The 18,278-nt window shown below is 34.5% G+C and overlaps 1 protein-coding gene across 2 annotated transcripts in view; it reads left to right on the top strand.

Moving 5' to 3' along the window:
* The window catches only part of LNX2 (ligand of numb-protein X 2), an 86,852-nt gene that overhangs the window by 20,376 nt on the left and 48,198 nt on the right, over positions 1-18,278 (top strand). The window contains exon 4 of one of the 2 annotated variants that reach the window (XM_074303584.1): positions 13,709-13,823. The exons of the other annotated variant lie outside the window; for it this stretch is intronic. The gene's annotated coding sequence lies outside the window, so the exon portion shown is untranslated. The remainder of the gene's footprint in view (positions 1-13,708; positions 13,824-18,278) is intronic. 2 annotated transcript variants of the gene reach the window in all.

Below are 18,278 nucleotides of genomic sequence, written 5' to 3' on the forward strand. Positions count from 1 at the left end.
TTCTGGTAACAAAGGATATTTTACTTGGAGAATTGCTTCTATCCTTTTTTAAAAATTAAAGTGCTATTGGAAAACAGAGGAAGAGACCCCTAGATCTGGAAAGGGATGATAATCCTTTTTACTTCATCCTTAACAAGTGGCTATGTAGCATCAGCTTCAACATCCTCAGATAATCATGTGATAGTTTCCATCATTCTCTATTCAGACAGCTCTAATTACTGAGTTTTCTCTGACACAGAGCTGAAATCTGCCTTTCTGTGACTTATGTAGATTGGCTCCAGCAAAATGATTCTAATCATTTTTCTCTGTCTCTGCTCTTTATATATTTGAAGACAATTCTTTTGTCTTCCCTGCTCTTCCCTTAATCTTGTATTCAAGTTAGACATTTTCAGTTCCCTCAGTCATTCCTTATATATTCTAGTTCACCCTTGTAAAGAAACACTCCATTTTTCAGTTATTGTCCTGAAAGGCATATCTAGAATTAAAAACAGATATGATCTGACCAACGCAGGAAGATTGTTCTGCCTATCCCAACTTCAGCAATTTAGATTGTATTGCCTTTTGGGGGCATTTATCACATTGATTTTTGATCATATGGTCAGCCTGAAAACACTTTTAGTGACAAGAGCCATATTTGCCCTGCTTTCTTTGCTGAGCTGTACCCTGACATCCGCTAGCTTGGATATTTCAAAGAGACATTTCAGACTCAACTTGTTTAAAACAATTCATTACCTCCCCTCCCCAATCTGCCCCTCTTTCAGACTATATCATTCTGTGGAGAGTGCCAGTGTTCTCTTAGGCTACAAAGCTTATGGAGCGGTAGCAAGAGTTATGGGTGTAGAGATTGAAATCCTTGTCCTGTCGTCTTTTTTTCTTGTAACTTTGGGCGTCACCTCTGCCCTCTTTGAACCATAGATTGTTTCCTCATCTGTAAAGTGAAGTATTAAGCCACATGCCCTTTCAGGGCCCTTCCAGCCTAAATTGTTGATCTTGTAACCTCAAAATCATCTTCAGTACCTCTCTATTACTATTCTGTAACTTGCAACTCTTATGAACACTCCTACCCCAATGTCTCTTAAATTTTTTTTGTTTGTTTTTGTTTTTTGTGGTCACACAATCTGTACAGTCTATAGTTCAGACCATTGTCACCTCTTATCTGGACTATGGCCTATTGGCCTTCAGTCTTTCCCTTTTTCCACTCTATGTATAGCTGCCAAAGTGGTCGTCCTAAAATACAAACAGGAATGACTTTTTCTCCTTAAGTTTTAGTGATTCCCTATTGTCTAGGATCTGAACACAAACTCCTGACATTTAAAGCCTTTTAGATTCTGGCTGTAAGCCTTCAAGTCTTAGTCTGCATTCTACTCTCTTGTTAACCCTCACACATGGCATTTGGCCCCATGCTTTGGCACAGACTGTCTTCGTTCCTTTAATGTGTTCATTCCCGTTTTCTTTTTCTTGGAAACCTTAACCTACTTAAAGGTTCAAGTGCCACTTTCTACATGGAGCTTTTCCTGATTCTACTAGTTTTTAGTGCTTCTCTGATTCCTCTCTCCCCATTATTACTCAACATTTACTGTGTGTGTGTGTGTGTGTGTGTGTGTGTGTGTGTGTGTGTGTGTGTGTGTGTGTGTGTGTGTGTGTGTGTCTGTATCTAACTCAATTTGCGTGTAAATGCCAACTTGTCTTTCCTTGGTTCTCCAGAATGTATCTGCCTTAAGGGCTGCAATTTTCGTTTTTTGGTCTTTGTGACACTTCCTAATAATACTTGTTAATTGTTTTTTATTATTGCTTCTACTCCTTATTTAACCTTAGTTCTCAAGGTTTAAATGAGTACTTCCTAATAATACTTCCTATAACATCCTAATGAAACTTCTTAAGTATGATACACAAGTAACTATAGAATATAATATGTAATTATCATTTGTTACAAGCCAGGCACTGTGATAAGGGCAGGGGATACAAAAAAGAGGCTAAAGATAGTCCTTTCCTTCAAGCAGCTTAAAGTCTAATAGGGGGTGACAACATGCAAACAAATATATACAAAAAACATATATGTATGTATATAGGCATACAGGAAATAAATAACACATACTGCACTAGAATTAAGATTGTGTAGGAAAGGCTTACTAATAACACATTATACAGTGAGTAGTACAATCCCACATTGCTTTGTGAGTTCTGGAAAGGAGGAAAGGTTATTAAGTAACTGGGAGGAATCAGGGAAGATCTCATGAAGCAAGTGGGATTTGAGTTGGACTTTAAAAGATGAAAAAGAAGAGTTTGTAAAAGAAGGAAAAAGAAGTTTGTCAGTTGACAAAGACGGGGCGTTATAGTCATTAGTAACAGTATGAAACTGAGCATCATGGTTGGAAATTGTAGAATGATAAAGGCCTGATTTTCTTGAATGTGATATCCATGGAACAGGAATAATAAAACAGATTAAGCTATTAACCTATTGTAGAGGGTCTTGAATGCCAGACAGTGGTGTTTTAATTTTACTTGGTAGGGAATCATTGAAGATTTTTGAGTTGAGAAATAACAGAGCTTATGCATAAGCAAGATTAGTTTGAAAGCATTATAAAATATGGAGTAGAATAGAGACAGGAAGCCATGTTCCAAAAAATAAAGTTGCTTCAACACAGTTCATGTTGCTTTTACCTCTCAATCTTAATCTTTTCTACTAAAGTTTGTAAGCAGAAAATCTCATTTTAAGGTGCAGAACATTTTAATGTTATGTTTGACCTCTAAATATAATAAAATGTTTTAGTTTAAAATAAAATAGGAAGTTCTTTAGTATTTAATCAGTGGTAAAGGCTTATAATTTAGCTTAACATAAATATAATATTTTTATTTTAAAACATTGTAGATAGTAGTTCGAAATGAGAATTAAATTCAGTCCAAAAAAGGGAAGCGTGTACCACCTTGCTAATATTAGCTGTGCTGGATGATGGCACATTAAAATAAATGCTCAGGAAAATTGAGAGTGAAATTTTTTTTCTCTATAGAATGTTACATTTGTCTTTTTCTGTCAAATGAATATGAACCTATCAATATTATATTTGCATCTTTTTCCATTAGTCTTTTGAGTATAGCATGAATTTTTTTCTCTAGAGGAATTTATCTTTTCTATCAGTTGAATATAAATGCCTGTCATATATACATTTTCCATTTTTCTCACCTATCAAATTTTTACTGAGCTTAAACCATAATTAGTTTTCTCCTTACATTTGCGTCACTATAACAATTCATGTTTAAAACTTAAATGTGTCCATGATATTATTTTGCTAAACTTGTTATAAGCTATTTGTTATGTTGTCATATATGTTTAAAAATATATAAAATTATGACATACTTTTTCCATGTATCTTTACATTTACTGAGCTTAAACCATAATTAGTTTTCTCCTTACATTTGCGTCACTATAACAATTCATGTTTAAAACTTAAATGTGTCCATGATATTATTTTGCTAAACTTCTTATAAGCTATTTGTTATGTTGTCATATATGTTTAAAAATATATAAAATTATGACATACTTTTTCCATGTATCTTTACACTTAGAATATTTTACTATGGTTTAGAAGTAGTATACAGGTATTATCTTGAATAGCATTATACAGTATTGAACTTTTTGTACTATATATTAACATGTTTGGTCCTTTAGAAATAACTGCTTATGGATCTTTGTTTTATAATTGATAAATATAAATTACATTTTTATTTCATTTCAAAACTAATTTTCCCTTCTTTCCACAAAAATGCTCAGAAAAGTTGAGAAATATAAATATCTGTCCTACTCTGGATTAAGTTCCTTATGAGCAAATGCTATTATGCCTTGGTATTATTGAGACTATAATAACATTATGACAGGATTATGAGCTCCAAATATACATTTACTAAATCAGAGGATAGAATACAGTTCTCTAGTGTCTGAGAAAAGGATAATTCTATTTTAATTGCTTACTTCATTCTGAATTACTAAAAGCTTTTTTTTTCTTCTTGGGTTCATTGTTTTCACAAGATAATATTCTGCCTCAAAAATTATTTGAAATTTGCCATACCTCATGTTTGGCAGCTACTATATATCTTTAATCTAAATAATAAAATGAGTATGCAATATATTTTTTAATAGAAAATCAGTCATTCTAATAGAAAATCATTCAGATCTATTTCAGGTTTTTCAAGAAAGTGATATTCATACAGCATATTTAGAATGTTCATTTGCATTACAAATTAACTTAAATTGAAATAGAGGATTTTCAAATCTAAATAAACTATTTGGAATAAAAATGTAAATCTTAAACTTAACTGATTTGTGTTAATTATGTTAAATATCTACTCTGTTTTAGTGAATCTTTTTTTTTCTGATAGCATTTGTGAAATGTTTTTATGCATCTTTATTATTTTATATAATCCTGATAAATTATAACTGGATGTTAAGTTAATTAAAACAAACTTTATTTTCACTAGAAGTATATCTATTATAAAAATGATTTACTTACAGATAATAAATTTCTAAGAGCTGATCCTTCTATTCATTATAAATTTATGAAAAAAGTTATGAAATATAGATTCTAAAGCATTTACACATGTCAAAATGAAATTTTATCACAAAGCAATTGTTTTTGTCATGTTTGATTTGTTGGACTATCAGCATTTAGTTTTTACCATTAATTTCATTGAATGGACAAAAGTGACATCTATTTGACATGTGAATTATTCCAGTAGAAAAGAAAAAATTCTGTAAAGATCAAAATTGAAATTTGTGAAATAAGAATCAGAAATTGAAGCAAGTTTCTGCATTCTTTTCTGGTCAGAGCATATATATAATACATTGTTCCATTGTTAGTGTCACAATTAAAAAAAATTCATCTTACATCTTACACCTGCAGATGGGAAAAAATGGCAAAAGATGGGGATAGTTGGTATTCAAAGTATAGGAAAAATACACAATTGTACATTTTTGATGGGGTGGTGAATTGCTTCAACTATTTTGGAAACAGTTTGGAATTAAGCAAAAAAACCCAAAAAATCCAAAACCTTTGACCCAGAGATTTCATTTCTAGATATACAATCCAAAGAAGTCATTTATAAAAAAGAAAGATACCTATTTACATAATAACATTACTGTCAGCCTTTTTGTGGTAGCAGAGCTGGAAACTGTCAACAGGCAATTGAAATGTCAGGAGATTTAGGTGAATACCAGTTTTATACAAGAGAAATTAACATGTATGTGGCACCCAAAGAGTTCCTAGCCCTTACAGAAGTTTGCATATTTATGAGTCTAATACTAAAGGAGGAGAAAACAAGAAGGGGCAAGGCATGGGAGGGGATAGGTCCAGTAATAATATACTAGTTGAAACTTTCCACCCATTAACCTTTATGGAAATAAAGCATGTTAATTCTTTATTGGAGAATATGTTGAAAGTTTATTTAGTTAGATAATTTCAAAGTTTTAGGTTATGGTTTTCCTTTCCCCTTTAAAATACCTCTTCTTCCTGGCTAGAATTTGTTCTTTCAAAATATTTAATTTCCTTTTGTTACCCTGCATAGCCATGTCTACAGCATAACTATATATGTACATAATTTTTTTATTCAATTCTTTATGGTTTAGCACCAGTTAACACTTTTTTTTCCCTTTTGCTTTTAATGCCAAAGTAGAATTTTGAATTGAATTGGCATGAAACAGTGTTACAACTTTTTGTCCTTTTATATGTTGAGAATGTTATTTCATTCTCCACTAAGCATTTATGTATCGCATACATTTAATTTTAAAAGAGAATGTGGTTAGTAAGAGCAAATTTGATTTATGCTTATTTTGTCCAGTTTTTGGGTGATATTAATAAAATTCTTGCCAAATGTTCTAAAAATTTTATATTGGGAGTTTGTATCATTGTGACATGAAATTATGCTGGATTAATTATTCTTGCTTCAATAGGGTTTTGTTTTTGGTGAGGAAAAAATAGGACAGATATAGTCAAAATCTAATAAATGAAGTGTTCAAGACAGTAGTCCAAATAGCACAGGGGGTCCGAAACAACTTTGAGCATGGGTACCTTGCAGCATTTAATTTGTTTGATGTTATTATGCCAATTTAATAAAATTTGAAGGAGATATTTGGCTGATTGGCTTGAGTCCTAAAAGGAACATAGATTTTAACAGGCAAGAGAGAGATAGAGGTAGTGCATTCTAGAAGGGGAATGGCCTGGGTCAAAATGAGAGAGGTTACAGGAACATAGATTAAAATATGAAAAGTACCTTAGATCCATTTTGTATAATCCCTTGTTTTCCTGTGGAGAAATTTAGGGAGGGCCCAGAGAAGTTAAAGAATTTACCTGTAAAATGGCAAAGCTGGGAATTGAATTCTGGTCTTTTGATTCCAGGATTAGGGCTCTTTCTACCTTACCAGTCAACTCCATGACAAGACTGAGTGATCACAATTCTTTAATTCTTTTAAAGTCTAGTTTCTGATAAGAGGCTGGAGGGTGCAAGGAGACTTTAGAGAAGTGATGTAACATCTCCAAGTCCCCCAGTGTTGTAGTGTGGACCTGGATTCTGAGCATGTGATCTTGGGGAAACTCACTTCATTTTCTTGACATCTACTTTGTTCATTTGTAAAAAGAAAGCATTGGATTTCTATAACCTCGAAGTCTCTTTCAGCTAACTCTATGATCCTGTCATCTGAAGGAACAATGTATACAATATTTTTATGATCTTTGTTTGCTCAGGCAAGGTGGAATGGAGTTGCAATAACTACTATTACTATAGTACTTTGTTGTCCTATAAGAATACTGCACCACATCTTTAAAGATAAACATTTGAATTGCAGTACTATTGTTCCTGTACTGTCATGGATTGACAACATTTATTTGTTACTATCTCTTACATAATTGTCTTTATGAACAGAGGTACCTGAAAATATCTTATTAAGAGTTATCTGTTCAACAGCCTTCAATTTCAGTTTTTAAATCCCAGAAAAGTGTTGTCTTAAATGTTTTGAGGCTCTCATTCATTCTTAACTTTTGACAAGTAAAAGAGTAAAATATCTTATATTCACTGGATAGGCATGGATTAGTTTGTTTTTGTGTTATATTGAATTCATGACAAACTACAGGGTAATATAAAGCTGTATTCAAAACTAGTATTCTGTTTTGAAACAAGTTCTGATTCCTGTAAAACTCATGTTTGAAAATAAAATCTTTAACTTTGATGTTGTCCAAAGTACTTTCTTCACAGTAATTTTGTCAGGTAAATAGGACAAATATTGTCACTGTCAGCATTAGGCTTATTTTATAGATGAGGAAGTAAATTTGTCCAAGTTCATATAACTAGCATGTTGAAGAGTATTTGAATCCAAGTACATACCTGCACCTATTAATTTTTTTTTTTAATTAAAAAAATTCAACTACATTTCCATTTTACTCTGTGGATTGTGGCATTTTATATATGGCATATTTAATTTTGTAAAATAATGAACCGTGTTTTACTGTATTTTGATTTTATTTAGCATGTTAGAGCTGAAAGTCAAACAAGTTTTGTTTGTAGATAACAAAAGACAGTTGATCAGTAGTTTTGCACTTGAGAAATGATTCTGGCTAAAGGTCGGTGGTAATGTTAAGGCTAATAATAAGCTGCTCTTCTTTACTCTTGGAGACTGTTGTGGGTTGGAATAAAGCCAGGAATGAAAGTAATAGGAACCCTGCTCTATTAGTGTTCTGGAATTGTTTTATACACATTAAGTTGAAATTGGAAGAAAATGAACATTTCAAATGAAATTATCATAATTATTGATTTAACTGACTAGCTTCGAAAACAGCCATCCCAGTTTCTTATATCTTATGTATAGTTAAGGTAATGAAGTGCTAAAACCTTAATTACTAGCAGTGTAATTGCCATAAAACCTATGTTAACTACTGGATTGTTGTGTTTCATTTATTTTATTGTACAGGTTTGATCACAAAATAGCAGCTTCCTGCTAAGGCAGAATTGGATTTGACATTAAAAATTACATCAGAATTTTGTTTTTGTTTATTTCCAGATGGGTCAGGAAAATGTTGGCAGAATTAAATAGTTGAACCTATGAACTCCACCAATGTCCTTTTGTACTAGTTGACAGCATCTCCTTAGGTTAAATGATTTATTAGCAATATCTCCTTTCTTCTATATATGCCCATTAAATGGATTCCAGAAGTCTGTAGATAAAATACTACTTTGTGTCTTATTTATTGCATTGTTTTTGTCTTATGACAAACTAACATAATATAAACATGGAGCTATTTATTTTAAAATGTTAGTATAAAGAACAGTTCTCACAAAAACCATCTTTTAGGAGGTTGTATAGATTTCTTGTGAAAAGGCTTAAATCCCCCCTAATTGATTGAAAGGCTTTGAATTAAAGCTATTCTTGCATGATAAGCACACACACAAAAAAATGGATACCAAAATGTTTTTAAAATAGAAATAAATTTTGTTCCATACTAGACCTGTGATGAAAGTGTGATTAAATGCATCATCCTTTTCAACCTATAAAATAAAGTTAGTTTCAAGGGGTGTTTAGGGCATATCCTTTATGGAAATTATTTGTGTGGTTGCCATTTATGGGTAAGAAAGGTATATATTTTTTTAATGTTTTGTGGACAAAAATTAAGCATACTTTATTTGCTCAAATAATGATTGTATTTTTGTGCCAGTTTTCGATTCTAGTTTGTATTTTGAAAGAATGGTTGGATTGGGGGGCTCATGTAACTGTATTATATATGGGAACTTGTCTTGAAGGCAGTGGAAGAGGGCAGTAGGAAATTGGAGAAAATAGTTCAGAAGTTAGAGAAGATAAATTAACAAAAAGTAAGGCAGCATAAAGAGGAGAATGTGGGAAAAATAAGATTTGTGGTTTATGTCGTATTAAGTGTCTTAAATAGAAATAGTTCATTATCTGCCCATCCTTCTAAAAGTCCCTATTCCATTTTTCTAAAACTTTACTCTAACCTCTTAGGGAGAGAAGATGTTGATGACGTTTAAGCTTTGGTAAACACATTTTATTTTTTTCTCCCTTCTTAATGTCTTTTGTAGAGTAATATAGTGGGGGGGAGTGGTTGTGGTAAGAGAAGGTAATCATTCAGACAACCGCTTTAAAGGGGGAAGGCTACTATTTCACAATACATGGAAGAAAAGGTCTATTTTCAGATATTTTTATGCCATTTAGCTAAAACTAGGAGATCCGAGCTCACAATATAAGATGGCTTTCTCTGTATTGCATGGGAGACTTCAAAGTGAGTGAGAGAACTTTACCTTCTACTCTGACATGACAGGCCCAGACCAATCTCACTACTATTAAAAAAAAATAAAATAAAATAAAAAACTTTCAAATAACACTGGAGCTTTGTTTTATTCTTATATTGGTCTGTTATCTAACCACACCTGTGAACTTGACTAAAAATATAGCCAGTTGAATAATTGAAAACTGACTGAGCTGGAGTCCTTTATGGCTAGAAGAAAATCTTTATATTTGATCAGATTAAGTACAGAAATACTAAGTGAAGTGCTAATATGTTTGCAGTAATGGGAGAGACTATCTTGGCTTCACAAAGTACCATTCTTGGGAAATCAGAATCCTCACAACGGCTACTAGTAGCCAACTCCAGATTATTCCTGTAACAAATTATACACAATCTAAGACAAGTCCTCCAGTATTGACACAAAGTCCAGTTCAATTTAAAAAAAATTTATTAAGCACCTGCTATGTGCCAGCCACTGTGCTGTTGCATATATAAAAAGAGAAGGATGTCCCTGCCCTCTAGGAGTTTACAATCTAATGGGGGAAGAATATACACAAAAGGAACCTGATGTTGAAACAAAGCAGAAGCTGCAGAAGGAAAATGACAAAAGCACTATCCTCTTCTCTGCCCCTGTGTATTTACAAGCTGAATTCCTTTACTTTTATATCTGTTCCCATAGCCCTTTCTCTTGTTAAACCACATTTCCAAACACTAGGATAAAACTATTAAGGGACAGAGTGGAACGTATCACCTGGAGGCCCACAAGTGAGGAACAGTTTGCTGTGGGAAATTTGTCAGAATAAAATATGCTAGGCTACAGGCTGGTGGAAAGAGGGCTGGGTTTATATTGAGGCAGGGGACTTGGACTCAGTTTCTGCCTGACACTTGTTTCTCAAACTCAATATTATCCATAGCGATTCATTCTTACTCTTCTGTCTACTCTCTTATCTACTAGATTTTTTTTTCTACCTCCATAGCATTTTCTGTATACTTTTCCTTGTCTTTACTCCTATAACTGATACTTTAACTCATGCCCTCCTCACTTTACTTTAGTCTTGGACTATTATATAAATTACCTCCTAATTCATCTCTTACAAAATTCTTTCCTCTCTCATTCATCCTTCTTACAACTGCAAGAACTTTCCTTAAGGGTCAATATGATCACATCATTTCTAAATCTCAGGGGTTTCATCTCACATATAGGATTAAATACAAACTTGGGCATTTAAAATTCTTCACAACTTGATCCCAATTTTCCATTTCAGCCTTACTATACATTATTCCTTTCCACACACAGGATGGTTTAGCAACTTTGCCAGGACTTCTTTCTCATTAATAATCATTCTTCTACTCTCCTTGTCACAGTGATGAATTCTTGGCTAATGATGGAACTCCAACTAACTGCTTCCTTCTTCCCATGCACCTCAAGGCTCTATCTATCCTTTTGACTGTGTGTTCTGAAACACCTTTTTAGTGATTAACAAAATTATTTTCATCTTAAACTTTCCTTTCTCCTTTGTTTGGATAATTACTGAAATCTTCTTCCTTTTTTGACATTTTTTCTGGCACTCATCTAATGTTGGTTACTCTTTCATTTTTCACTCTTCAATTCTGATTTTAATGGAATTGCCCACCATTTTTATTCCAAATTCTTCATCTACTCAGCAATCTCTTCTTCTTTAAGGTTCTTTCAAATCAAATTTATCAGTCATCCCAGATTTTGGTAGCTGTTAGCTACATAGACTTCCATTCCCTTACCTTTTTCAGTGTGTTTGATATCTTACTCAAAGTCTTATTTCTATTTCAGCTTCTTCTAACATACATACATAAATATTGATTCTTTCTCTACTATCTTACTCACCTCCCATGACCTATATCTCTCCTCTCCACTTGAGAGTACATGAATATACTTGAACTTACTTATACTTTTTTATTTATTGTTTGGTCGTTTTTAATCATGACATGACCCCATTTGGAGTTTTCTTGGCAAATATTTTGGAGTGATATGCCATTTCCTTCTTCATCATGTTGTACAGATGAGAAAATTGAGGCAAACAGTCCCTCTACTGAAGGAGAGCTCACAGTATAATGGGGCAGACAACATGGAAATAACTATATTCAAACAAGATAAATAACAGATATAAAGTAGAGAGAATCAGTAGAGGGAAGGCACTAGCATTTTTTTCCCCTCAGTAGTATTTTACTTTTCCAATTACATGTAAAGATAGTTTTCAACATTAGTTTTTGTCTCTCCCTTACTTCGCTTACCAATCCAGAAAACAATCTTATATAGGTTATACATATACAGTCATTTAAAACATATTTCCATATTAGCCATGTTGTGAAAGAAGAATCAGAACAAAAGGGGAAAAAGTTACAAGAGAGAGAGAAAAAGTAAACGAACAAAAAGGTGAAAATAGTATGCTTTGATCCACATTCAATCTCTATAGTTGTCCTTCTGGATGTGAATGGCGTTTTCCATCCCAATCTATTGGAATTGTCTTGGATTGCTTCATTACTGAGAAGAGCTAAATCTGTCATAGTTTATCATCACATGATTTTGCTGTTATTTTGTACAGTGTTCTGATTCTACTCACTTAGCATCAGATCAATATCATGTGAGTTTTTCCAGGCTTGTCTGAAATCAGTCTACTCATCATTTTTTATAGAACAATACTATTCTATTATATGCATTAGTATAACTTGTTCAGCCATTCTCCAATTAATGGGCATCTTTTCAATTTTCAATTTCTTGACATGACAAAAAGAACTGCCACAAACATTTTTGCATATGTGGATCCTTTTCCTCCTTTTATGATCTCTTTGAGATACAGATCTAGTAGTGACACTATACTGTTAGATAAAGGATGTGCACAGTTTTATAGCCCTTTGAGCATAGTTCCAAATTTCTCTCTAGAAGTGTTGGATCAGTTTTCAACTCTACCAACAGCTCATCAGTATCCCAACTTTCATCTACTCCAATATTTATCATTATCTTTTCCTGTCCTCTTTGTAAATTCTGAGCTTGCTCCTTGGAGACCTCAGGATCAGCCAGAGTCAAGATAAGCAAAAGTCCTTGGTCTTTAGGGGGAGAAGTAAAGGAAATGGATAAAACTGCCACAAGCTCTCCACTAACCTCCCTTCTCCTGGTCTTGCTTACAAAGTGAGTCTGGCTCCTCTCACACTCTTATCTAATCCCTCCTTTGATTATCTGTATATACCAAACATCTAGCCAGCTAGGAACTGTGAGAAAGGCCATTTTTCCAAACATATGCTAATAGTCACTGTCCAGTAGATAATTAGCTTTAAGTGCTCCTTTGTCTGATTCAAGCACACTTTTTAAGAGTTTCAGCCCTTTATACTGTTAGCTAATCTGATAGGTTTGAAGTAGTACCTCAGAGTTTTAATTTGCATTTCTCTAACCAATAGGGATTTAGAGTATTTTTTCATATGACTAGAAATGGCTTTAATTTCTTCATCTGAAAATTGTCAGTTCATATCCTTTGAGCATTTATCTATTGGGGAATGACTTGTATTCTCATAAATTTGATTTCTCTTTATTTTAGAAAAAAAGGCCTTTATCAGAAATACTGGCTGCAAACATTGATTAGAAGGGAAGCAGAAAGTGAGGAAACAAGTAGGGGGGATGAGAAGGGAGAGAATTCCAGCTGGTGAAAATTTATAAAGTCAAGAGCATGAAGTATTTGTGCAAGGAACAGAAAGGAGGTCATTATCACTGGATCTGGAGAGTATGTAAAGATAAATAAGAAATAAGAATACTAGAAAAGGGGGGAGCTGCAGATTAGGAAGAGATTGCAATACCTAACAGATAATTTTAGACTTGATCCTGGAGAATATGAAGAACCATTGGAGTTCATTGAGGGGGAAGATTGATTGGAAACAGGGAGAGAATTAATTTGTCAGGGAGATCAATCAATTGACTTGCAATAGACTAGGGGTGAAGTAATGAGATCCTGTACATAAGTGATGGCATAGTTAGAAAAGGGAACATGTGAGAAATATCATAAAGGTTAAGTCAATAGACCTTGGCAGAAAATTGGATATAAGGCAGGGGAAAGTATAAGAGTTAAGAGGTTGATTCCTAGACTAGAAGAATGTTGGTAACCTTAAAAGTTATGAGAAGTCTAGAAAAGAAGACAGTTTCAGGGGAAAAGAAATTGATTTAAGTTTTGGACATGTTGAGTTTAAGATATCTTTGGGATATCTATTCAAAATGTCCAGTAACATTCTAAATATGAATAATTCAGAGAAACAGAAACTTACATGAATTAATGACTAATAAGTAGAACAAGAAAAATAATTGCTCAATGATCACAATAATTTTAAAGGAAAGAAGATAAAAAACTAAGCTGAATACTGACCCAAAACAGGCATTTAATAAGGCCTCCTTCTATCTGTCATATTTCCAGGGACAATTGCTTGTGACAACACAGTGCCTTGGCTATGAACACTTCAACTCTCAAGTTCTCTGTCAGAGATTATAAGAGGAATGATCACTTGTCAAAATTAATGACTGCAAACAAGGTAATGAAGTTGGTAATGTATCTTTCCATGAAAAGTGCTATCCCAAGAAAATGGAATATGAAGTGACAGAAGCATTTTTTTGAAACCTTAGAATACAACCCTTGTATGTGTAATAATACTTACATTAGAGATACATTCTTTGCCTATTTCCTTTAGGATTTTTTTTTTTTAAAGAAGGCTTTGCTTATCTCTTAGGAACTACAGAAATTTTTGGCAGCAAGCAAAAAATGGGGGCAGCTTAGTGGAGCTGAAAAAAGCAATGTATGATTCTTTGATGTTTGGTATAAAGGATGATATCTCTAATGCCCAGTTTCTTAAACTATGGTTTGCTATCCCACATGAGGTCTTTAACTAAATGTAGGTATTACAAAATTATGACTTATCATCAGCAAATGTTTGTTTTGTATACCAATTTTATGTACCAAGATCACAGGTGTGAATTCTGAGCTAGAGAATTGTTTAGACAACCTGAGTTCTCACCTTGTAATCCTAACAACATAAAAAAATTTATCAAATAAAAAGGGATCACAAGAGGAAATAATTTAAGAAGCCCTGCTCTAATATACAGGGGCATCAGTAGATTTATAGTATGATTGGTCATATTTTCAGTTTTTATTAATGTCATTTTACTTAGTGCTCTATATATGAGATGTGACTAAAATATTTTATTTTCATAATATATTTTTATATTGCCAAACTTTACTATTCTTTGTTCCTTTTGTATAGGTTAATGCTAGTTTGCATGATTGAAATAAAAGCACTTGTATATAACATGAGAGTAGCATATTGGGAATTAGGTTCAACCATTCCCAGTAAGATCAGGGGTGAAACAGGGTTGCCGAGTATCACCATTACTATTCAATATTGCATTAGAAATATTAGCTTTGGCTATAAGAGAAGAAAAAGAGATTAAAGAAATTAGAGTATGTAATAAGGAAACCAAATTATCACTCTTTGTAGGTGATATGATGGTATAACTTAAAGAACCCTAGAGAATCAACTAAAAAACTACTATAAACAATTCACAACTTCAGCAGAGTTGCCGGATACAAAATAAATCCACATAAATCATTAACATTTTTATATATTGCCAACAAAGTCCAGCAGTGTTGTGATATGGGAGCCACATGTCAGTGGCTGCTGGAGGTCTAACTCAGACCTGTAGAATAGATCTCTTCATGTGAGAGGATGATGATGATACAAGGAGACAGAGACAGCTTCGTTGTCTGACCTCTCTCCTCTTCCCCCTTGCCTCCAATGTATTTCATTCCCAATCCACAAGGAACACTGGGTCAAAGGTTGCTTTGCAACTCCTTCAAGTGTTGTGATCCACAGCTGCCGAGGCTCTCAGAGAATTGACCTGTTCCTTCACCACCTAGGCATGGTCCTTTAACAATTCCCCATTTTTTTGTTTTATGGAAATGTGATTATTTTCCCCTCAGAGCATGGTCAGTAAGGTTGTGCATTGTTATGTGCTGTTGTCTCCAGAAACTGCCTATCGCCCTCTGGTCTAGAGGAGAGACTTCTTTTTCCTCCAGAGAGCCGCCTTAAGTCTGGTCCAGACAAGACTCTATCTTTCAAGTGCCACCCTCTTTTATCCTCCCAGAGAATGGGTGTGGGACAACGCATGTGGGACAACGCAAGGGCTTCTGGGGAAAATTACTTCAACCAATGAACTTGCTCTCCTAAGCATGCCAACTCCTCCCCAGGAGTAAAACTCCCAGTAAAGGCCGGAACTAGAGAATTGTTAAGTACCAACTTAGCACTTAGTGAGAACTTATCATTTCATTATCTCATTAGCACTTAGTAAGAATCTAACATCTCCCCCTTTCTTTTGATTTAGAACATAGGGTAGTCATGACCTTGAAACATAAATCCATCAATATGGGAGGCATTACACATAATTACATAGATTATATAAACACATAGTAACATGGTAACACAGTAACTTAATACATGCTAGAAGTATGTAACAAATAACATGATCAAATAATCATAAATTGAGAATTTATAAATGTCCATAAGTCCATTGTCCATTAGTCTCATCTTGTGTTAGGAAATCCAATGATTCCTGCTGGTTTTAAAGTTCTTTAACAGTCTTTTTATTAGCCATGCCCTTTCAGTGTCAGATGTTTCTTATATTTTCTCCTTTGTTTTGAGGTCTTTCTCTTTTTCTGTCTCTCTCCGATGGACAAGGCGAATACGACTTGTTGGCACCCATCTGATTCTTTCTCCATCTGAAGAAATACAAGCAAACCCTCTCTCCCAGGCAGTTAACCTATCTAATTTCCTTCTATTTACCACTTTCTAAATCTCTTCTCATCATCTAGCAATTACATTGGAGTTGTTTGCACTGGAAATAGTCCTGTTGGTTTAAAAGGCCTGTATTCTCCCCAAGTGTAATTCATTTTTGCAATCTGATTGCCTTTTGGCTGGCTTATGCCATGTGATTGCTTTTCTGCTGGTTGATCAAATCAGAGTCCTGACCTTCTAAAGGCTCTTTGGGTGTAACCTCAGTTGCAATCATGCAAGTCTTTTTTTGCCTGGGGCCCTGGACCTGGGCCCCTCATTCCGTTTCCCTGAATTATTCTACACTCTGATGCCCAATGGAGTCCTCTGTTGTATTTTGGACATGGGGTTTTAGGTCTTCTTTCACCCTGTCTTCTCACTCTATCTCCATATTTACACTGAGCTCTTAGATGTCTAATTTTTCCACGTTGAAAACATTGCCGAGTTTCTCTAGAAGTCCCTTGCCAGGAGGGACCCTGTCTTTCCACATTCATCATAGTCTGGGTATAAAAAGCATTTGTTCCCACTGTAGCACAGTGTCTTATGATCTCCTCTAAAGGTGCATCTTTGTCTAATCCCCATATAATTCTTTTGCAAATTCCATTGGCATTTTCCTTAGCCACATGTCTGGTCATTATTTCTGTAGCTGCATTTTCTCCAATAGTTCTTTTGACAGCAGTTTGCAAACATCCCACAAAATCTGCAAAAGGTTCATTGGGACCTTGCTCTATTTTAGTAAAAGCCTCTTCCCGATCTTTCTGTCCAGGGAGGACACCCCAAGCTTTTATTGCAGCCTTAGCAATTTGCTCATATATTGTCATAGTATAATTAATCTGTTCTGAATTCTCTCCATACTGACCTTCACCAGCTAAGTGCTCAAAAGTGAATTTTGTGTTAACTCCTATTTCCAAATTGCATCTGACTTGGATTTTACATAATTCATAAAACTTCGCAAGCCATAACAAATTTTGTCCAGGTTCTAGGCATGTCCTTGCTATGGATTTCCAACCATTCGGGGTTAGGACTTCATAAGACAAACCATCTAGTAACATTTTAACATAAACTGATGTAGCCCCATAAAGAGTACAACCTTTTTTCAAATCTATCTCTTCAATCACAGGATATGCATGTATAAAATCACTTATATCCTGTCCTTCTCTCTTAGCTTTAACCAGTGCTTTTTCTAATCTTGTCATAGGCTTAGGTTGCTTCACAGGTGATTCTGTTTGTGTTTCTGCCTCTTCCCTTTCTCCTTCCTCCTTCCTCTTTCTTCTTCTTCCTCCACCTCTGAAGGTGGAGTTGATGTGGGCCTGTCAATAATCTGCTCTCTAGGTGGGGTTGAAGCTTCTTCAAGAGAATCAGAGTCATCACACCCTAATTCCTCATTTAATTCCCTTTGCTCTTGGGCAAGATCTTGATCTTTCCTTTTTTCCTCATACTTCCTCCTCTGTTCATTTTAAAAACTTTTCCTTCTCCTACAACTTGCTCAATAGTTTAAGGCTAATTGAACTATGTTGTGGATATAAAATACCTCTGCAGAAATTGAACGAGGCCCATTTTTTGCGTGAAATTCTTTCATTTCAAATCCCACTAGCTTCCAGTTATCTACATCTATTTTTTCTTCCTTTAAGAACCAAGGGGACATGTGTCTTAATGCAGCCAAGAGTTTAGCAATCTGTACCCAAGTTACAAGTAAACTCTGCTCCTCAATTATCTTAATTACACTCTATATAATAGCACTCTTAATTGGGGGTGGAGCTGAGCCTGCCACTGGGACTGAGTCAGCTGAGGGCGAGGGAATGTCTTTAGCTAACATCTGCCTCATTTCAGCTATAGGAGATTGCTGGTATAGCCCTTAACAAGTTAAGTTCCTTATTTATCTATTAGAATGCTCACTTAATCTTTAACAAAGTTTCCTTGTTACTCATGGTTATTTCTGTGTCAGAAAGTCTTTTCCACTGGAATCTGAATCGAAGGTTTTTCCACTGAAATCAGGATCATGTCTGTCCCTGTTCGGGTGCCAAATTGTGATGGTCCGGTCTAGCTCCTCTGAAGGGCTCAGAATAAGTCCTTGTTGGGATAAGCAAGAGTCCTTGCCCCACGTTGGGCGCCAACATGTAATGTGCTGTCGTCTCTAGAAACTGCCTATTGCTCTCTGGTCTAGAG

Source organism: Sminthopsis crassicaudata, chromosome 3 (genome assembly GCF_048593235.1).
Source record: "Sminthopsis crassicaudata isolate SCR6 chromosome 3, ASM4859323v1, whole genome shotgun sequence".
In the NCBI taxonomy this organism is placed as follows: Eukaryota; Metazoa; Chordata; class Mammalia; order Dasyuromorphia; family Dasyuridae; genus Sminthopsis; species Sminthopsis crassicaudata.